Raw genomic sequence first — 16,538 nt, 5'->3', positions numbered from 1 at the left:
GAAATCCCCAGCCCCCTCTCCGAGGCCTCGCGGCTAACCAGTTTGCCACCCCATACCCTGTTGGATTAAAAGTCAGGCTTAATATATCCGTACGAAGGTTCGTGTTTTTTGGTTTTTCTTTTTTAAGGTTAATTTATGTATTTATTTATTTGAGAGAGGGAGAGAGAGTGCACGCACACAAATGGGAGAGAGGAGGAAGCCGGCTCCCCACTGAGCAGGGAGCCCGATGCGGGGCTCAATCCCAGGACCCCGAAATCATGACCCCAGCTGAAGGCAGAGGCTCAACCCACTGAGCCAGCCAGGCGCCCTGAAGGTTCATGTTTTAAAGAACGTGTTCTTGTTTTAATCTTTCTATAAAGTATTTGATGGGTTTCCATTTAAGGTAAGTGGATATTGGGTGCCTGGGTGGCTCAGTCAATTAAGCATCTGCCTTCAGCGCAGGTCATGATCCTGTAGTTCTGGGATCAAGTCCCGCCTCGGGCTCTCTGCTCAGCAGGGAGCCCGCTTCTCCCTCTGCCTCTGCTGCTCCCCTGGCTAGTGTTTTCTCCCTCCCTCTCTCCCTCGCAAATAAATAAATAAGATCTTTTAAAAATATATATAAGATAAGTAGATACTTTGAGAATTCACTATGAACTCTGCAGTAGAATTTCTTTCCATGGGTCTTATGCTATTACCAGAGTAGGTCACACAGACTAAGGAGAGGCTAGGGCTGAGTTCCCCGAAGGGCCAGGCCAGATGGACCCACTCAAAACAGCTCTCCACAGGGTGGGGGAGGCCCACCAGTACCCCCTCCTGCCCCCCATATTACCCTGTGGTCATTGGACCACTGCACCCCAGCGAGTCAAGAGATGCTTGGTCTCCGCCCCATCAGGTGTTGGCCCTCTGGCCCTGTGCTCCACTGGGTACTGGCCCTGCCCCTCCCCACCCCACATCAGCATGCAGAGGCCAGACCTGAACTCTCTAGAAATGCTAGCTAGCTTTCGGGTGGAGAGACATCGCAGCTGGGGAGCAGACATGAGGGCTGCGAAACCCAGTGAAGCAGTCATAGCTTCTCCATGAAGACATTTCTGGGTCTGAATGGGCCCGAGGCCCTGGGGGATTCGGTACGGCCCCTCCTCTGTGGGGAACCACAGAGATCCAGGCAGACGGTACCCAATGGGTACGCGGTGCGATCTCTCTCTAGCTAGCAGGTCACCAGTGCAGGGGACCCCAACTTAACATCTGTCTTTGCCAAAGGCTACTGCCCTCGGCTACGTCTGCCTCATACCTCAGACCAGCCTTTCCGCCTGGGACGGTACAAGGGGACAGAGGGCTCAGGGCTCTGCTTTAGCGGGTTTCAGTAAATGGCCAGATCATTCCGGTTTCTCCTGTACCTAGAACACTCATCTGAAAATATAAAAAGGAAGTCACGCCTTAAGAACGAGGAGTGGAAATTAAAGATACACAGTAGAAAACCTGTAGGGGTGAGAAGGCAGCTGGAGAAAGCCCCCTGATACATTGTTTTTCATTGTGGCAAAATATACAGAAGATTTACATTTTAGCCATTTTCAAGTGCCCAGTCCGGAGACATCAGAACATTCACACAGTCCTGCAGCTCTCACCACTGTCAGTCCCCAGGTCGTGCTCCTCTTCCCCAGTTGAAACTCTGCCCCCATTAAACACGGACGCCCCCTCCCTAGCCCCTGGCTCCCACCCTTCTATCTCTGTCTCTACGAACGGGACAGGTTTAGAGCCTCACAGAAGTCGCATCGTACACGTTCGTCATTTTGTGTCTGCTCCATTTCACTCAGCACTACGCCCTCAGGGCTCATCCACGTTTATAGCGTGCATCATAATTTTTCTTAATTTAAGCTATTTTTTAATTCTTTATTTTTATTTATTTATTTTTTAAGATTTTATTCTGTAAGTCCTAGCTATACCCGTCAGTCGGGAACTCCTGACCCAAGGGCGAGAGCTGAACGCTCTACCACCTGAGCCAGCCGGGGGCCCCAAGACTATTTTCCTAGAGCAGTTTCAAGTTCACAGAGAAGTGGAGAGGAAGGCACAGAGATCTGTCACCCCCTGCCTGCACTCCCCCCAGACTCGTGCATCACCAGCGCAGCTCAGCACTTAGCAGTCTGCGTGAACATGCCATCGCTACGTGAAACCTGCAGGGTGACAAGGCTTCACTCCTCGTGTACCTTCTAGGAGGCGGGACGAATGTATGAGGACATGTGTCTTCACGATACAGAGTATTTTCACTGCCCTAGAGTACCTCTGTGCTCCACCTGTCCATCCTGCCCTCCCCCAATCATAATGTCCTTCCTCTTTACGCCTAAAGAATATTCCACATGTGGCCGGAACATGCTGTGTTTACCCCCCATCTGTCAGCTGGCACGGGTCGCTCCCGGCTCCCGGGAGCAATGCTGCTACGAACACGGGCGTGCCGGGGTCTGCCAGAGCCCAGACTCCAGCTCTCCTGGAGATGTATCTATCAATGCTGCTCTTCTCCGAGCTTCCCCCCACAGAAAAGATGAGCTAACCTAAGGTTTTGTGGCAACACCCGTTTCACGGGTCCCACCAAGAAGTGCCTCACCCACAGCGGGACTGGCCTGCTGCTGGGCTGGAGCCTGCCTCTCCAGAGGAAAAGACGCCTTCATGGAGCCGGTAAGTTTGCTCTGCCCTGTGTGCGAAAGGAGCCGGGCCCGTCCCCAGGCCCTAAAGAGCCACGTCCAGAGCCACACCCAGGTGGCACTCCACAGCCCCCATGGGCAAATTACCTATAGGTTTGTGGGGCTTGGGTTTTTTTGTTTTGTTTTTAGTTTTTATTTCTTTATTTGAAGTCCTCTCTACCCCCCGACACAGGACTCGAACTCATGACCCTGAGATCAAGAGTGGCACGCTTTTTGGCTGAACCAGGCAGGGGCCCCACCTATAGGGTTTACATCCTTCATTCTAGGCTCTGGGCCCGCTAACCTGTGAAGGGGACCCCAGACCCATCCTGTGTGTATGAAAAGTAACAGCTGCTTCTCGGGGCAGTAAACATGTTTATAAGCAGAACAAGAGCCGGGCTAGACAGCACTGAGCCTCACTCAGCCACTCACTCAGTGGTCTCGTCTGCTGCAGCAAAGAGCTTAGGGACGGGCACACCGGATCTGGAGGAAGTCCGAGGCAGGGGTGTGCTCCCTGGGCCTCCACAGGCCTTCTCCTCCAGCCCCACCCGAGACAGAGCAGGGGACTCCGCGGTGGGCAGGCCAGGCCTGCAGCAACTGCTCTAGGCACCTGTAACACCAGATTCACGGTGGTTTTCTTATTTGTTGTTTTTAAACAGGAATGCAGCGGTACCTGGGTGGCTCAGTGGGTTAAGCCACTGCCTTCGGCTCAGGGCATGATCTCAGGGTCCTGGGATCGAGCCCCACATCGGGTTCTCTGCTCAGCGGGGAGCCTGCTTCCCCCTCTCTCTCTCTGCCTACTTGTGATCTCTCTGTCAAGTAAATAAATAAAATCTTTAAAAAAATAAACAGGAGTGCATCGTCACAGAAGGGGCCAATAATACAAAAGGACAGAACAGAAATGTGAAGCCCTGTTCCAGTCCCTCACCTCAATCCTACCCCGTCTTCTACCTAAGGCCAATCACTACGCACGTTTTAGCGCATATCCCACAAAACCTTTCCTTCGATTGACACGCACACTCATTCACAACCATGTTAGACGGTGTAAGCTACCGGCAAAGAGATGTCCAGGGATAGGAAACACACTGAACATGTAAGAACATAAAAACTCTTCTGGGTTGAATACTGGTGCCCTGGAGGTAAGCTCTGGAGCTGACCTGTCTGTCCCCCCAGATTCTCCTCCTGCAGCTTGCGGCTACCACACAACACTGTCGGGATGTGGGAAACAGGGCCTCTGCTCCCCTTGCCCCCCCCCCCCCACCCGGGGCTGCCCCAGGGGCCAGGAAGGAGGAAGGAGGAAGGAGGCCAGGCTTCCACGTCCACACATAGGGGTCAGTGTGGAGAAGGGAGGCAGGAGCTAGTGCGGGAGATGGTCCAGTGTTGAGTCCGATAGGCCTGGCTTCCAAGTCCAGCTCTGACAGCCTGAACCTCACACGACCCATGCCTCTTCCCCAAAGGACACGTGCCTACCCAGGAGACAGAGCTGATAAGTATACCCCACCTCATGGGCATGGGTCCTCCTGCAACACCAGGGGTTAGGAGGGGTGAGCTCACGCTCCGGGTTCACCGGCTGGGGTGTGAGCAACACCCAGCAGACAAGTACACCCCACTCTCTCTCATGTCCCCTCATCCATGCTCCCCGCCATGGCTCTGCTACACAACCCCTGCCACTGTGCTCTGGTTGTTCTGGACGCCCGGCCCATGGGGCCCTGCCACCACATAAACCCCCTTCCTTGGGCCTCCAATGCAGAAGCGGGGGAATGACTTTTGATCACAAACGCTGCACTCACCTAAACGCCACCCCCCCCCCACCCGTCTCAGGCTTGCTGCAGAGCAACAGGGCGGGGGTTGGGCTGGTTCTCAGGGGACACCTCTGACCAGCCCCGTGGGAGGAGGCTGGCTCCCGCTGCCTGTGGCTCCCTGCATTTGGCATGTAGGGAAGTACTTGGTACGTTCTGTCCTCGGCTCTGGGCCTAGCCTGCCAATTCCGGGAAAACTGAAAAAACTCCTTTTGATATCCTTTCAGATTCACCAGAAACCGACTGATGGCTTCAGACACCTGGGGACACGGCGTCCCCAGCAGGCGACGACCACTAGAGTAATCAGGGTGGACTTCTCTCAATTTGAGCTCAAGTGACGAGAAGGAAGCAGCCAAGAGAGCTGAGGAAAGGTCACTGTGGACAATGAGAAGAGCAAGTGCAAAGGCCCAGAGGCAGGAGCACGCTGGTGAGCTCCAGGAAGGGGAAGGCGTCCAGAATGGCCAGAGCACAGCAAGCAAGGCAAAGAGCAGCAGAGACTTCCGGGGCCAGATCGCCCACAGGGAGGAGTCTGGATCTCCTTCTAGGTACAGCCGGAAGCAGGAAAGGATGTGATCCAACCACTGTACTTAAAAGCCAATTGTTATGAGGATTAACGAAGACTGTTTATAGAAAGCACTCAGCCTAGTCTGGCTCACAGGCAGCTCACATGTCCCTGGGGCGTCTCCTTATTGCTCCACAGAGTTCCCTGGCCTGGTACAGGCTCAGGGACATCTGGGGAGGGCTAGGGACCCGGTGGGTCATCCCTTGATCAGTCCTGCAGAGGGGCCTGAGTATGGCTCCTTCTGGTGGGGGAGGTTCTCCCACAGGCCTACCCAAGACCCTGGCTCGCTCTTTAGGGACAGTCGCTGCAAAGGGCCTCTTCGACAGACCTGCTTCCCCCACCCCTGCAAGCCCCCTCCAGTGATCCTCACAAACACCGTGCCTGTTTTGAGGGTCCAGACTACCTATATAAAGGAAGCAAATTATTCTTTTTTTTTTAATTTTTGTTTAAAGATTTTATTTATTTATTGGACAGACAGAGATCACAAGTAGGCAGAAAGGCAGTCAGAGAGAGAGGCGGAAGCAGGCTCCCTGCTGAGCAGAGAGCCCGATGCGGGGCTCGATCCCAGGACCCTGAGATCATGACCTGAGCCAAAGGCAGAGGCTTTAACCCACTGAGCCACCCAAGCGCCCCAGGAAGCAAATTATTCTTAATAAAAAATAAAAGAGGTGCCTAAATAAAATCTTTAAAAAAATAAAAAAGTAAAAAATAAAAGAGAACTCTGGGGGCCCCTGGGTGGGGCAGTCGGTTAGGCATCTGACTCTCGGTTTCAGCTCAGGTTGTGATCTCAGGGTCTTGAGATCAAGCCCCACATCAGGCTCTAAGCTCACCACGGAGTCTGCTGGAGTTTCTCTCTCCCTCTGTCCCTCCCCGCACTTGCTCACTCTAAGTAAACTCTAAAACAAAATCCAGAACTCTAAGTGGAAATGAGTGACCCCCATTTCCCCCAAATGTGATGTTGCTATGCTGGTGACAGCTTGGTCCGCCTCCCCTTCCTGTCATGATGACCACTGTGCCCTCTGGCCATGTACTCTGTCCCGGGTAAGCCAAAGGCAGGTTGACATTAGGCTGTGGTGAGATTTGATGCACGGGGGGGTCCTCCCCACAGGCCCCACCAGGACGGCTGTTTCTGGGGAGGGAGTTCCTAGGAGGAGACACTTCTGCTGGGTGCACCCCATGGGAGTTCAGATCAACCCCAACCCTGTCCTCCAGGGCAACAGGAAGAGAAGGTACTGGCTGGGCTAAGAAGCAAGGCAAGAAGACAGAGCAGAGATGGTGGGAGGGACAAGACCTCCTTGCGTGACAGTGGGGCAGGAGAGGCTGAGGAACAACGAGCCAGCAGCCCCGTCCAAGCCGGACCCCTCCCATCTCAGTCCGCAGGGGCTGCAGAGCACAGGGCCCTTGGCTGCTGGCCGCCAACTGACTCTGCCTTGCAGTCCGAGCTCCCCTAGTCCTGAGGACAAGTCAAGGGCCTGGGGACTGGCTCCAGTTTACAGAGGAGGAAACCAAGTACAGAGATGTAACCACGAGTGCCACAGCACAGGGACAACCGCCCCAGGTCTGTCTGCCTCTGGGGTGCTCATGGCGACCCCTGCCGTGCCCACAACCCCCGGTCACTTTGGGATCACAGGCCACCTGGACAGTCAGCCCCCCGCCCCCAATGCGCTCTCCTCAGTGTGTGCAGGGCTGGCTTCCCAGGGCCCCTCTGTTGTCCCCAAACACTGCCCAGCGTCTGAGGAGTCACGACCTCTGCATTTCTCACCTCTTAAGTGGAGAAAATGATTTCCCCAAACTCTTGGCTATGAACCTCGCTTTCTTTTTTTTTTAAGACTATATTTATTTGAGAGAAAGCGAAAGAGCACAAGCAGGGCGAGGAGGCAGAGGAAGGAGAAGCAGACGCCCCGCTGAGCAGTTTGCTCAACGCGGGACTTGATCCCAGGACTTGATCTCAGGACCCCGGGATCATGACCTGAGCCGAAGGCAGACATTTAACCGACTGAGCCATCCAGGTGCCCCTGAATCTCACCTTCCTATGACAAGGAAGGAGTCACACACACATGAAGCCTGGGTGACTCCATCTTAACCACCTACCACGGGCTCCGTGCCCCCCTTCCAGGCCAGGCCTCCTCCTGCCCCTTTTATTCGTCTGGCAGGCTTCTGCTGAGGTACAGTCTCTGTGCCCTGAGGGGCCACCAAGGCACTGCACCGGCTCCACCTGAGCCCAGCAGAAGGGGCGACGGGAGGGGCGCTGAGTGTGCGGAGACAGGGAGCAGGCCAGGTGCCAGAGTGGGCAGGGCAGAGCGAGGAGGGCACGCCAAGGCGGGGAGGCTGAGGTGGGCGGGGAGTGGCCAGAGCTGGGACAGAAGGGAACCGACAGCCATGTGTGCCAGCTGTCCTGGGAGGCTGGATCAGCCCCACACAAGCGGGATCCGTAGGAGAGCCTAAGCAGAAGGTGGCATGTGAGGAACGTTCCACTGGCGGCCGAGGAAGGAGGGCTGAGTGCAGAGAAGAGGCGCGGGGAGGGTGGGGTAGGGCCAGCCGGGGAGGATGGAGGAGACGGGGTGCAAACAGACTGCCCAGGGGTAGGTTCTACCAGCCGAGGTGACCCAGTGGTAGGGGCAGACACCCGAGCATGGAACGGAGAATCTGACCCAAGGCAGGGGCAGGGCCGGCAGAGCAGCCGGGGTGCTCCGGCTGGAGTGCGGAGGCCTGGTATGGCAGACACGCCTCCCGGGCTAATGCCGGAGCTGCTCATGTTGGAGGCAAGGGCCCGCCCAGGCGCCAACGCCGGCTCCCAGACTCATCAGTCACCGGGTCGGCCTCACGGAGCCGCATACACACAGCCCTGGTCGCCACCAAAGGGCAAGGGGCAGCCGCGTGCAGAGGGATTCTCACCATCCCCGACCTCGGCTGCGAACAGCACTGGGTCCAGAGCTGGGCCTGCTGGGCCTGAGTCACCGAGCACAGGACCGGGCGCTGTACCGCTGGGGTCGGCGGCTATGGCTCAGCATTTCCTCTGCTCTGAGCAATCCTCCGTCTGTTCAGGGAGCAAGACTAGCAAACAGAGAACCGACAGGAGGGAGCCGGCGGCCCCAGCCGTGTGCGTGTGTGTGGGTGCACGTGTAGGTGTGTGTGCACGTGTGTGTGGGGAGGGGCACGGGTGTGCGTGTGCAGCAGGACAGCAGGACAGGGACACGCCTGGCTCTGGGGCTACAGACTTCCGTGGGACAGAGCTGCTCCCCTCTCAGGTGGTGGAATCCATGGCTTTCTCAGTCTCTAGGGAGCCCCGCAGCTGTAGAGGCCGTGGGTCTCTCTCAAGGTAGAGCCTACAGACAAGCCAGGGGACAACAGCACGAGGAAGCCCGTGACTCCCGCCTGGAACTAGAGACGGGCATGCGGCGGTGACACAGCCCCATTCCAGCCCTCCCTCAGGTGTGTGCATGAGAAAGACGTGTTTGCTGCCTGACCCAGAGATGCTCAGGGCTGAGGCCACTGGGCAGCGTGCCAAGCGGGGAAGACAGCCGGAGTGGGAAGGGAGAGCTCAGCTCATGGGGCATTTGGGTACGAGACAGGGTCTGTGGGGCGGGGGGCAGCCTGAAGGGCGCTAGCAAGTCAGGAATGGCAGACATGGCCAGTGGAGCTTCAGGTGAGGACAGTGGAAAGAGGTGGAGGGTTGGGACAGGTCCCTGAGGCCATCTGGCCTACAAGACGGAAGGGGCAGGGATGGGCCTGGCCATAGGCCTGGAGCAGGGCACATTCCAAGGAAGGAGATGACCAGCCTCTCCCAGTACTGTGGAACCTTCTTCTCAAGTCTGAGTCAAATCGGACTTCCTCACGAGGCCCAGTCTTCCCACCCATCTGTGGGGAGAATAGGAAAACACCCCATTCCACTGGCAGGAATATGCTGGAGGCCACGGGGCAAAGCTGCAGGTCATAGTGTGGAACCTGGGAGGGGAAGAGGGGGCAGGTACGCATCTCCCCATCTCAGCCCCGGGCTGTAAGAGGACTCCATTTGTGCAGACAGTGGTGGTGACGGTGTCACTGACTGGGGTGCCCACAGTCACTGATCCCCCACATTCTCCTACTGTGCTGGCCCGCTTTCACCCACCTCCCCCACTCCCATCACTCCTCTGGCTCTGGAACCTTCGATCCATAGCACCACCTCCTCATCCTCTCTCTGAATGTGCCCTCACCCTTCTGGCCAGACCGCAGGGGCTCCCCTGGTCCCAGCCCCCTCTATCTGGGCTCTCCCCCGCCCCTGCTCCCCCTCTACGTGGGCTCTCCCCAGACCCTGTCCCCCCTATCTCGGCTCTCCCCAGACCTCGCCCCCCTCTATCTGAACTCTCCCTGGACCTTGACCCCTCTACCCTGGCTCTCCCCAGACCCCATCCCCCTCTATCTGTGCTCTCCCCAGACCCTGCCCCCTCTAGCTGAGCTCTCCCTGGACCCGCCCCTATCTAAGCTGTCTCCAGACCCTGTCCCCCTTTATCTGACCTCTCCCCGGACTCTGCGACCCCATTTATGCTCTCCCCAGACCCAGTCCCCCTCTATCTTGGCTCTCCCCAGACCTTGCCCCCCTCTGTCTGGGCTCTCCTCAGACCCTGCCCCCCAGGGTCCTGGTTTCCTGGCCCCCCAACTCAGCTCAAAACCATCACTGCAGAGCATGAGGGGGCAGAGCAGGCAGCCTTGGCTTGATACTCCCCAGCTTTAGAAGCTTTACGTCACTTTACATCACTTCATCCACATCCTGATCAGCTCTGAAAGTGCCAGAGATGGGTGTCATGTGCACCCCACTCTCTCATGACCCCATCCAAGGGCTCTTCATGATGCCCTTCCCTCTTCCCACCCCTCCCCCTACCCAGCAGCCCCACTTGGCTTCACCTCCTCGCCCTAGACCTGCCTGTCAAGCCCCTCCGATCTTCCCCCCTGGACCACCAGGCACACCCACAGGTGAAGCCGGCCCCACAGCACACTTCTCTGCACCTGCACACCAGCTGGAGGGGAAAAATGAGGCTGCCCTGGTCCAAGCCCTCAGAGGCCCCTGGCCAGCAGGCTCTCTGAAGCCGCACCCCAGCTGATAGCTCCACACCCACCTGCGGCCCTCCCGCTCTGCCCCTCAGTCTGCATGTCTCCTGGGCCCTGACTCTCCCCTCTCGGGCACCCCATCTGCCGTAGTATCCCCTAAGAACCCACGGGCTGCTCTGCCCCTGTGGCTCCTTCTTCCTTCCCTCCCAGTGAAGCTTGTGGACAGAGTGGGTGTGCCCACCTCGCAGGGACACCCTTGGGTCCTTATCACCCTGAAGCATGCATGGGTGACCCCGCTGCTCTCAGCTCTCCTCTGCGGAGGCCTCCCGCTTCCCACCCTCCTGACCCCTCAGCTGCTGGGCCTCTCCTGCTCCCATCCGCCCGCGAGTCTTAAATGTGGCTTTCACAGGGTCCACGCTCTGCTCAGCCTAAGATCCTCTTGTGAACTCAGGTCCTATACCTCCAACTGCTTTCTTGAACGACGCTTACCACCCTACACTCCCCATGACCAACGCAGCTCTGGGCTGCACTGGAAATCCTTCCCTGGCCCCGCCCTCCCTTCAGGATCTGGCCCTGGTGTGTGGGGACTGGACAACCCCTGTGGAGGCGGCAGCAAAGCAGGAGACACCAATCTCCTTCACCTGCCTTTCCTGGCCTCCCAGGCAGGGCTGAGGGTGCCCTTGCTGCATGTGATCCCTCCTTGGGCAAAAACGGCTTTAACTGTGGGACCGCTGGTGTGAGGATGGGCTTAGGGGTCCAGCTCTTCCACTACATGATGACTTTTGAGTCCAGGGGCCTCCCGCCATAGCCGTGTACCCGGGAAGGAGGAACCGAGAGAAAGCAACATGGAGACACAGAAAAATCCCAAACCACTTTAGCCCAAGAGGAAAATTTAATTCTAAAGAGTAACAACAGAAACGTTTGCCAACCTGTGCTATACATGTGACCTTCACAGCAGGTGTCTGCATATAACACCGGAGCACAGGCTGTGCTCTGCCTCGACCCTGAAGCAGAACACAGGGATTTTCCAAATATTAATGGCAACTGGCAACTCCACAGTGACTACCAGGCAGCCAGTTCTGGGAAGCTGGATAGTGGCCTTTGCTGGTGGCACACGATGGAGGGCGCGTGCCAGGGACAAGGGGTGTAACCATTAACAAGGCATTAATCACAGCACAGCTGGCTGGCCTGTCTGCCTGTCTCCAGGCAGAAGTTCAAATGCAGGTCTTACCAAGGACACCTAAGCCAAGGGCACAGGACCTGGAACAGGTCCCTGTTAGGCACTCCAAAGAGTCCCCTATGGCCCTCTGTTGGGTCAAACACCTTTACCCCAGCCTGGCCTGGCCTGGTCTGCCCACAGGCAGGGGCTAAGGCTGGAATGGGGGTCTGCTAATGCAGGATCTGGATCTTCCCAGCAAAACAGGGTCTTCCCAAGAGCAGGTGTGAGCAATCACCCCCAGGGCACGGGAAACATCAGCCAGCTACACAGAATGAGAAGCAGAAGAGGTCTCGCCCATTGGCAGCATCAGAATTCCAACCAGTCTGAATTCCAAGCAAGGTGCCTGTCACAGGTGTGCCTCAGAAGGCTGGGCACAGAGCAGGTTCTGAGCAAGTATTTTTAGACCTGACAACAAAGCTGGGGCGAGAGGGAGTCTTGCAGTCATAATCATGTTAATAGGCATTCAAAACACTTCCTGGGCACCTGGTACCAAGTGCTGGATACAAAGACACAAGCTCTCCATGAGCCGCTGCCCCTGGGGACGTGGAGGGTTGGACCACACCAACCCAGACGCAGGTGCGCAGAGAGGAAAGCACAGGGTGTCAGGTGCCTCAGCTGGGTCCTGCGGGACAAGGAGACCCGGGCCCAGGAAGAAGTGACAGCCTGGGCCCAGGACAGGGTATCAGGGGGCACAGCCACTCGGGGCAGTGAGCCCTACAGTCTTTTTAAGAGGACAGGCCACTGACCACCATCCACAGCGCAGATGACTAAACGTCCTACAGTCCAGCTGCACCGCATCCCAGAAGCCAAAGGACCTGAGACCAAGGCCTGGCATGCACTGGGCAGTGGGGAGGGACAGCCCCAAAGGGCGGGGAAGGCTGTCTGAGGCAGGAGGAATTAATGCGTACACTTGGGTCTTTCTAAGTCCGGCAGCTTTACCAAGATTGAAAAGCTAGAATGATCCTGGCTGGACAAGGAATTCCTGGAGAGAGAGAACCCCTGCAAAATGATACAAGGAAATGCTAAAGGGACAGAATGGGGAGGGAAGTGTTCAGTGGGAGCAGGTAAGAACTACATTTAAAATACTACACAGTAAGGCTTTTATTGGTAACAGAATCGCCCATGAGCAAGCAACACCCCTGTGTGTGGTACCCAATTAAAATTGTGTAACCATTAGGCAGACACAGTTTCAGATTATGGGAAACAGGCCAAGCCATATCTAGTATGTTCTTGATCACCTGTAAAAAGGGAGAGCAGCAAGGGAGGCTGGAGGGAGAAACCATGACCACTCCCATGTGACCCCTGCCAGCAGGTCCTTGTGCAACACCCAGGGGAGACTGATAAGGTCCCACAGCCAGCTGGGGGGACATAACCGCCATGGGACAGAATGAGATCTTGTCTCGGGTGCTCTAAGTGAGGAGCATGTTCCTTCACAGACAAAGATAACTTCTAACAGCCCACTGTGCACTTATCTGAAGGCCAGACCAGCCCTGTGGGGCTTATGCCACCTGACAGCAGAGAGAGGCTCCTTTTGCAACATGGGCCTTTCCCCACCCTCTCCCCCTTAGCCCCCAGGTGTGGGAGAAGACAGAAGGGGCACCACACACTTGCTCAAGAGAGCATCGAGAGTCTTTCCCAAGTCCTGCTTGCTGCTAATGCTGGTGTACCACACAGAAACTGGGGTCCCAGAGGTACAGCAAGGGAGCCTCGAGAATTCTGTAACTTTGAATCAGTCTCTGGGTGTGAAAAATACTTTTTTCAGAGATCTAACTAAGAATGCTCTGAGGGGACCAACCCCTGGTCTAGAGGAAAACGGGATGCTTTGAGATAAGTGACAATCTGGGTTTCCCAAAAGGCACATAAAGCCATGAGACAGGAAGCCCCCTGGCATCAATCATCTGATTTTGCACCTTGAGGATCTTAGACTTGCGGTTTACTCTAACCAACAAACTGAACTCCACGATCCTGCCCCCAGGCCCCAAGGCAAGGGCTTATGAATCAGACTTCCATTACCTTGCTCACCCTCTTCCCGTACGGACATAAAACTTCAGACCCCTCCAGGTTTCTCTTGCTTACTCCACACACAGCCCTGGGGAGGCCCAGCCCAGTCCCTGCGGCTTCAGCACCACTGGAAGGAGTCCCGCGAACGCTCCGGAGCCCAGGATGCTCTCCCTGGCTCTAGACTAATGCACACCCACCTCCCACCGGGAAGCCTTACTGACCTTCAGCTCGACATCGCCAGACCGGAAGTTGTCACCTTCCCCCAAACCAGCTTCCTTCCAGCACCCTGTGTGTGTGGCACGGGGCCGCCAACTGCTGTCACCCACTCTTGGAGTGTTCCTTACGCCTCCCTTCTCCCTGGCCCTTCCCCTCCCTGCAGCTGCCTGTCCCACGGTCCCTCTCTCCTTTCTGTCCCCCGGCACCCTTCCTCTGCGCTGGGCCTACATCCGGCTAGGGAGGCTTCTGTGGCCCCTTAACGGCTTCTGACTCAGTGCAGGCCTTCACCACCCAACACGGCTACCGCTGCCCGGTCCCCCACGGAGAGGACGATCACGTCAGCCACTCACAAACCCGAGACCCCTTGGGGGCTTGCTTCCCACCGCTCTCAGGGTAAAGTTCAAACCTGAGCCTGGAACTCAAACTCTCTTTCCCAGTCTGCCACCAGCCTCACCTTCCCCGACCTCCGGAGTCTCCCGAGGCCCTTCCTTCAACTACAGGGTAGTGAGATCATCAGGCCTTTCTCTCCGCACACGCACGGTCCCTTTGCCTAGAAGCCTCTTTCCCTCACACGGCCTCGCCACATCTATTCTTTTGTGAAAATTTAGCTCAAGTCCTTCCTAGGAATCCCTACGGAAGGGCAGCCAGAGGCTGCTGCTCTCTCCCCTCTGCACAGCCAGAGGCTACTGCTCTCCCCCAACGGCCCCACACAGCGGCCCCGTCCTCCCCGTGTGGCCAGCTCCGGCACACGGTCTCTCGCATAGGGCCTCCTTGTACCAAGGACAGTAGGATCTCGATAAATTTGTGTTAAAAGCATAACGAAAAGCACCGAATAAAGAATTCAAGTGGATTCTTAATAAAATGCCTGAGGTGGTTTTTTTTTCCCCCTTTGATATTATCTCCATTTGGAAAGTGACACTTGCAACAGCCACTGAAACTGCGTCTTTGAGTTGAAAAGGGATTCTTTCTCCCACGGACAGAGTTGTCATAACAGGAAAGGTATGCTTCAACGGGTAAAACATTGAACAGGGTAAATGTTAAGTGCTTTTTTATAACCTGCTTTGTTGTTCTTACGTACTTCAAACCAGAAACCATCTAAAAGCAAACAGTTAAATATGTCTTCTGAGGTTGGCTCAGACCACAACTGGAATTAGGAGCAACACGGTGTACCCAAGGTCACTTGGCCTGCTGGACGGTCCTGGCAGGTGTGCTGGGGCCCACCTGCAGGTGAACCTGCAGACTCGGGGGTGAATTTTATTACTGTTATGAGAAGCCTGTCCAGGTGACGCCTCCGTTCCCCGAAGGTCACCCTTAAGCCAGAAGGGAATTACTACGCTAGCTTCAGGACCTCGGTTCACTTCAAAGCTGTTCAGAGATACCCGCCTGCCCACTCCATGCCGGACAATAATAAGGGAGCAAAGATGAACGTGACGCGGCTCTCACCCTATTCACAGGGAGAGACAAGCTTCCGAACAGACCACTTGCACCCGATAAGCGCTTCACGTAAAGACTTAATCTGAGGGCTGAGAAGATTAGTCAAGGACCAACCTTCAGAGCAAAAGAAGCGCGTGAGGGGCTGCACCCCCGGCTAGGGCTACGTGCAAAACCTTGGCGAGATTCCCTGAAGTTTTCTTACTTGGGTTTGCTTCTCAAAACCTGTACCCCTTCAAATGAATAGGACCTGCATGCTTGGCTCCAGGACAATTAAGCAAACAGTTACAGGGGTCTGGTGCGAGTCCTCATCCTCAACTGGAGGAAACAGCTACATCTGTTGAATAATGGGGTTTTGGAGGGGGCAGAGGGGGTGTTTTTTGTTTTTTGTAATTCGCCCTCTGACACCTGACCAAATATACATCGAAATAATGAAAACCAGCTTCGAGTGCTTCTACTGACCCCGGAAAGGCAGACAGTCTCCTGACTAGGAATAAGAAAATGGGCAAACACCAGAACGCCAGCATCACCACCACAGCCACAGAGCTACTGGCCACCAGGCCTGCGGCTCCCGTGCACGCTGCTATCGTAACAGTCTACCTGGGCCTCCCCATAGCCCAGGTGGCTCTTAGGCAACCTTTGGCCTTTAATGTCAGCCCAGCCAGTGGCACTCCAGGAACCCCACGGCGTCTGTCCCTGTATGGAGTGAGGTCATCAATGAAAACCTGTAGCCAGGCCACCGGCACCCCTACCCAAAGAAAACCCACACCGGGTGCAGCCTGTGCCCGACCTCCAGCTGTGCCTACTCAAGGCTCGGAAAGCACAGTGCCAGGGGCCCTGCCGAAACGCTCCCTTCCGCCGGCAAGGCCTGGAGGATGGCTGCCGCCTGGCACAGCAGCCAGGCCAAGGGCTCCGAGGCTGGGCAGACAGGTACCTGGGCGGCAGGTGGGCGGCGGGTCATGGGGGGCAGGCAGAGGGCCCAGAGGAGAGCAGTTGCAGGTCTTCAAGGGCAGAACGTTATCAGAGAATCTGTTGCAATTTCGAGTCCAGGAGAGGATTTCCTACCCCGCAGAACCGGAAAGTGCCCCGAGAAAAGAGTGACACAGGAACAGCTCTTTCCGACGCTTCGCCCTGGGCCGACCACGGACCTCGGCTGGTGGGGGGAAGGGGGGGCGTAGGCCCTGCCCCCGCGGTGGGCGTCGGGCGGGGCTGAGATGGGCCCTGCCCTGGGCCCCTCGCGCCCGGCGCTCGGTCTGCTGGGCCCAGCCCGGGGAGGGCGGGCAGGGCCAGGCGGACGGCCGCGGGCCCCGGGCGCACGGGGTCCGGACCCCTACCCGCGCCACTGCCGGCCCCAGCGCCCCGCCTCGGACGGAGGCCCTGCAGCCCTGCCCCACGTCTCCTCCCTCAGCACGCCCCCGCCGCGGTGACAGCCGGCGACCCGGCACAGCGCCGGGCCGTCACGCCCCCCGCCCGCTGGGCCGACCGCGCACCCACCTCCGCCCGCCGCGCCGCTTCTCCTCAGCTGGCCGAGCGACTGAGCGCGGGCCCTTCTGCGCACGCGCGCACGCGGCCCCGCCCCCGCCGAGCACGCGCCGCCGGCTGCCCACCCCGGGCGTCCGCGGGTCTCTGCCGCG

General features: G+C 57.1%; 1 long non-coding RNA gene across 2 annotated transcripts; it reads right to left on the bottom strand.

Annotated features, from left to right (window-relative positions):
- LOC116860121 lies at window positions 1-16,416 on the bottom strand. Of its 2 annotated transcripts, none has more exons than XR_004381273.1 (3): window positions 16,399-16,416; window positions 1,268-1,386; window positions 1-57 (listed from the first exon to the last, which is right to left on the bottom strand). It is a non-coding gene; the product is annotated as an uncharacterized LOC116860121 (long non-coding RNA). The 2 variants fall into 2 exon arrangements; XR_004381274.1 differs by lacking the exon at window positions 16,399-16,416 and adding an exon at window positions 15,839-16,284.
- Window positions 16,417-16,538: the final 122 nt, after the last annotated feature.

This window comes from Lontra canadensis, unplaced genomic scaffold (assembly GCF_010015895.1).
Source record: "Lontra canadensis isolate GAN:19392208 unplaced genomic scaffold, GSC_riverotter_1.0 scaffold171, whole genome shotgun sequence".
Taxonomy (NCBI): Eukaryota; Metazoa; Chordata; class Mammalia; order Carnivora; family Mustelidae; genus Lontra; species Lontra canadensis.
This window is presented reverse-complemented; position numbering and strand designations above follow the sequence as displayed.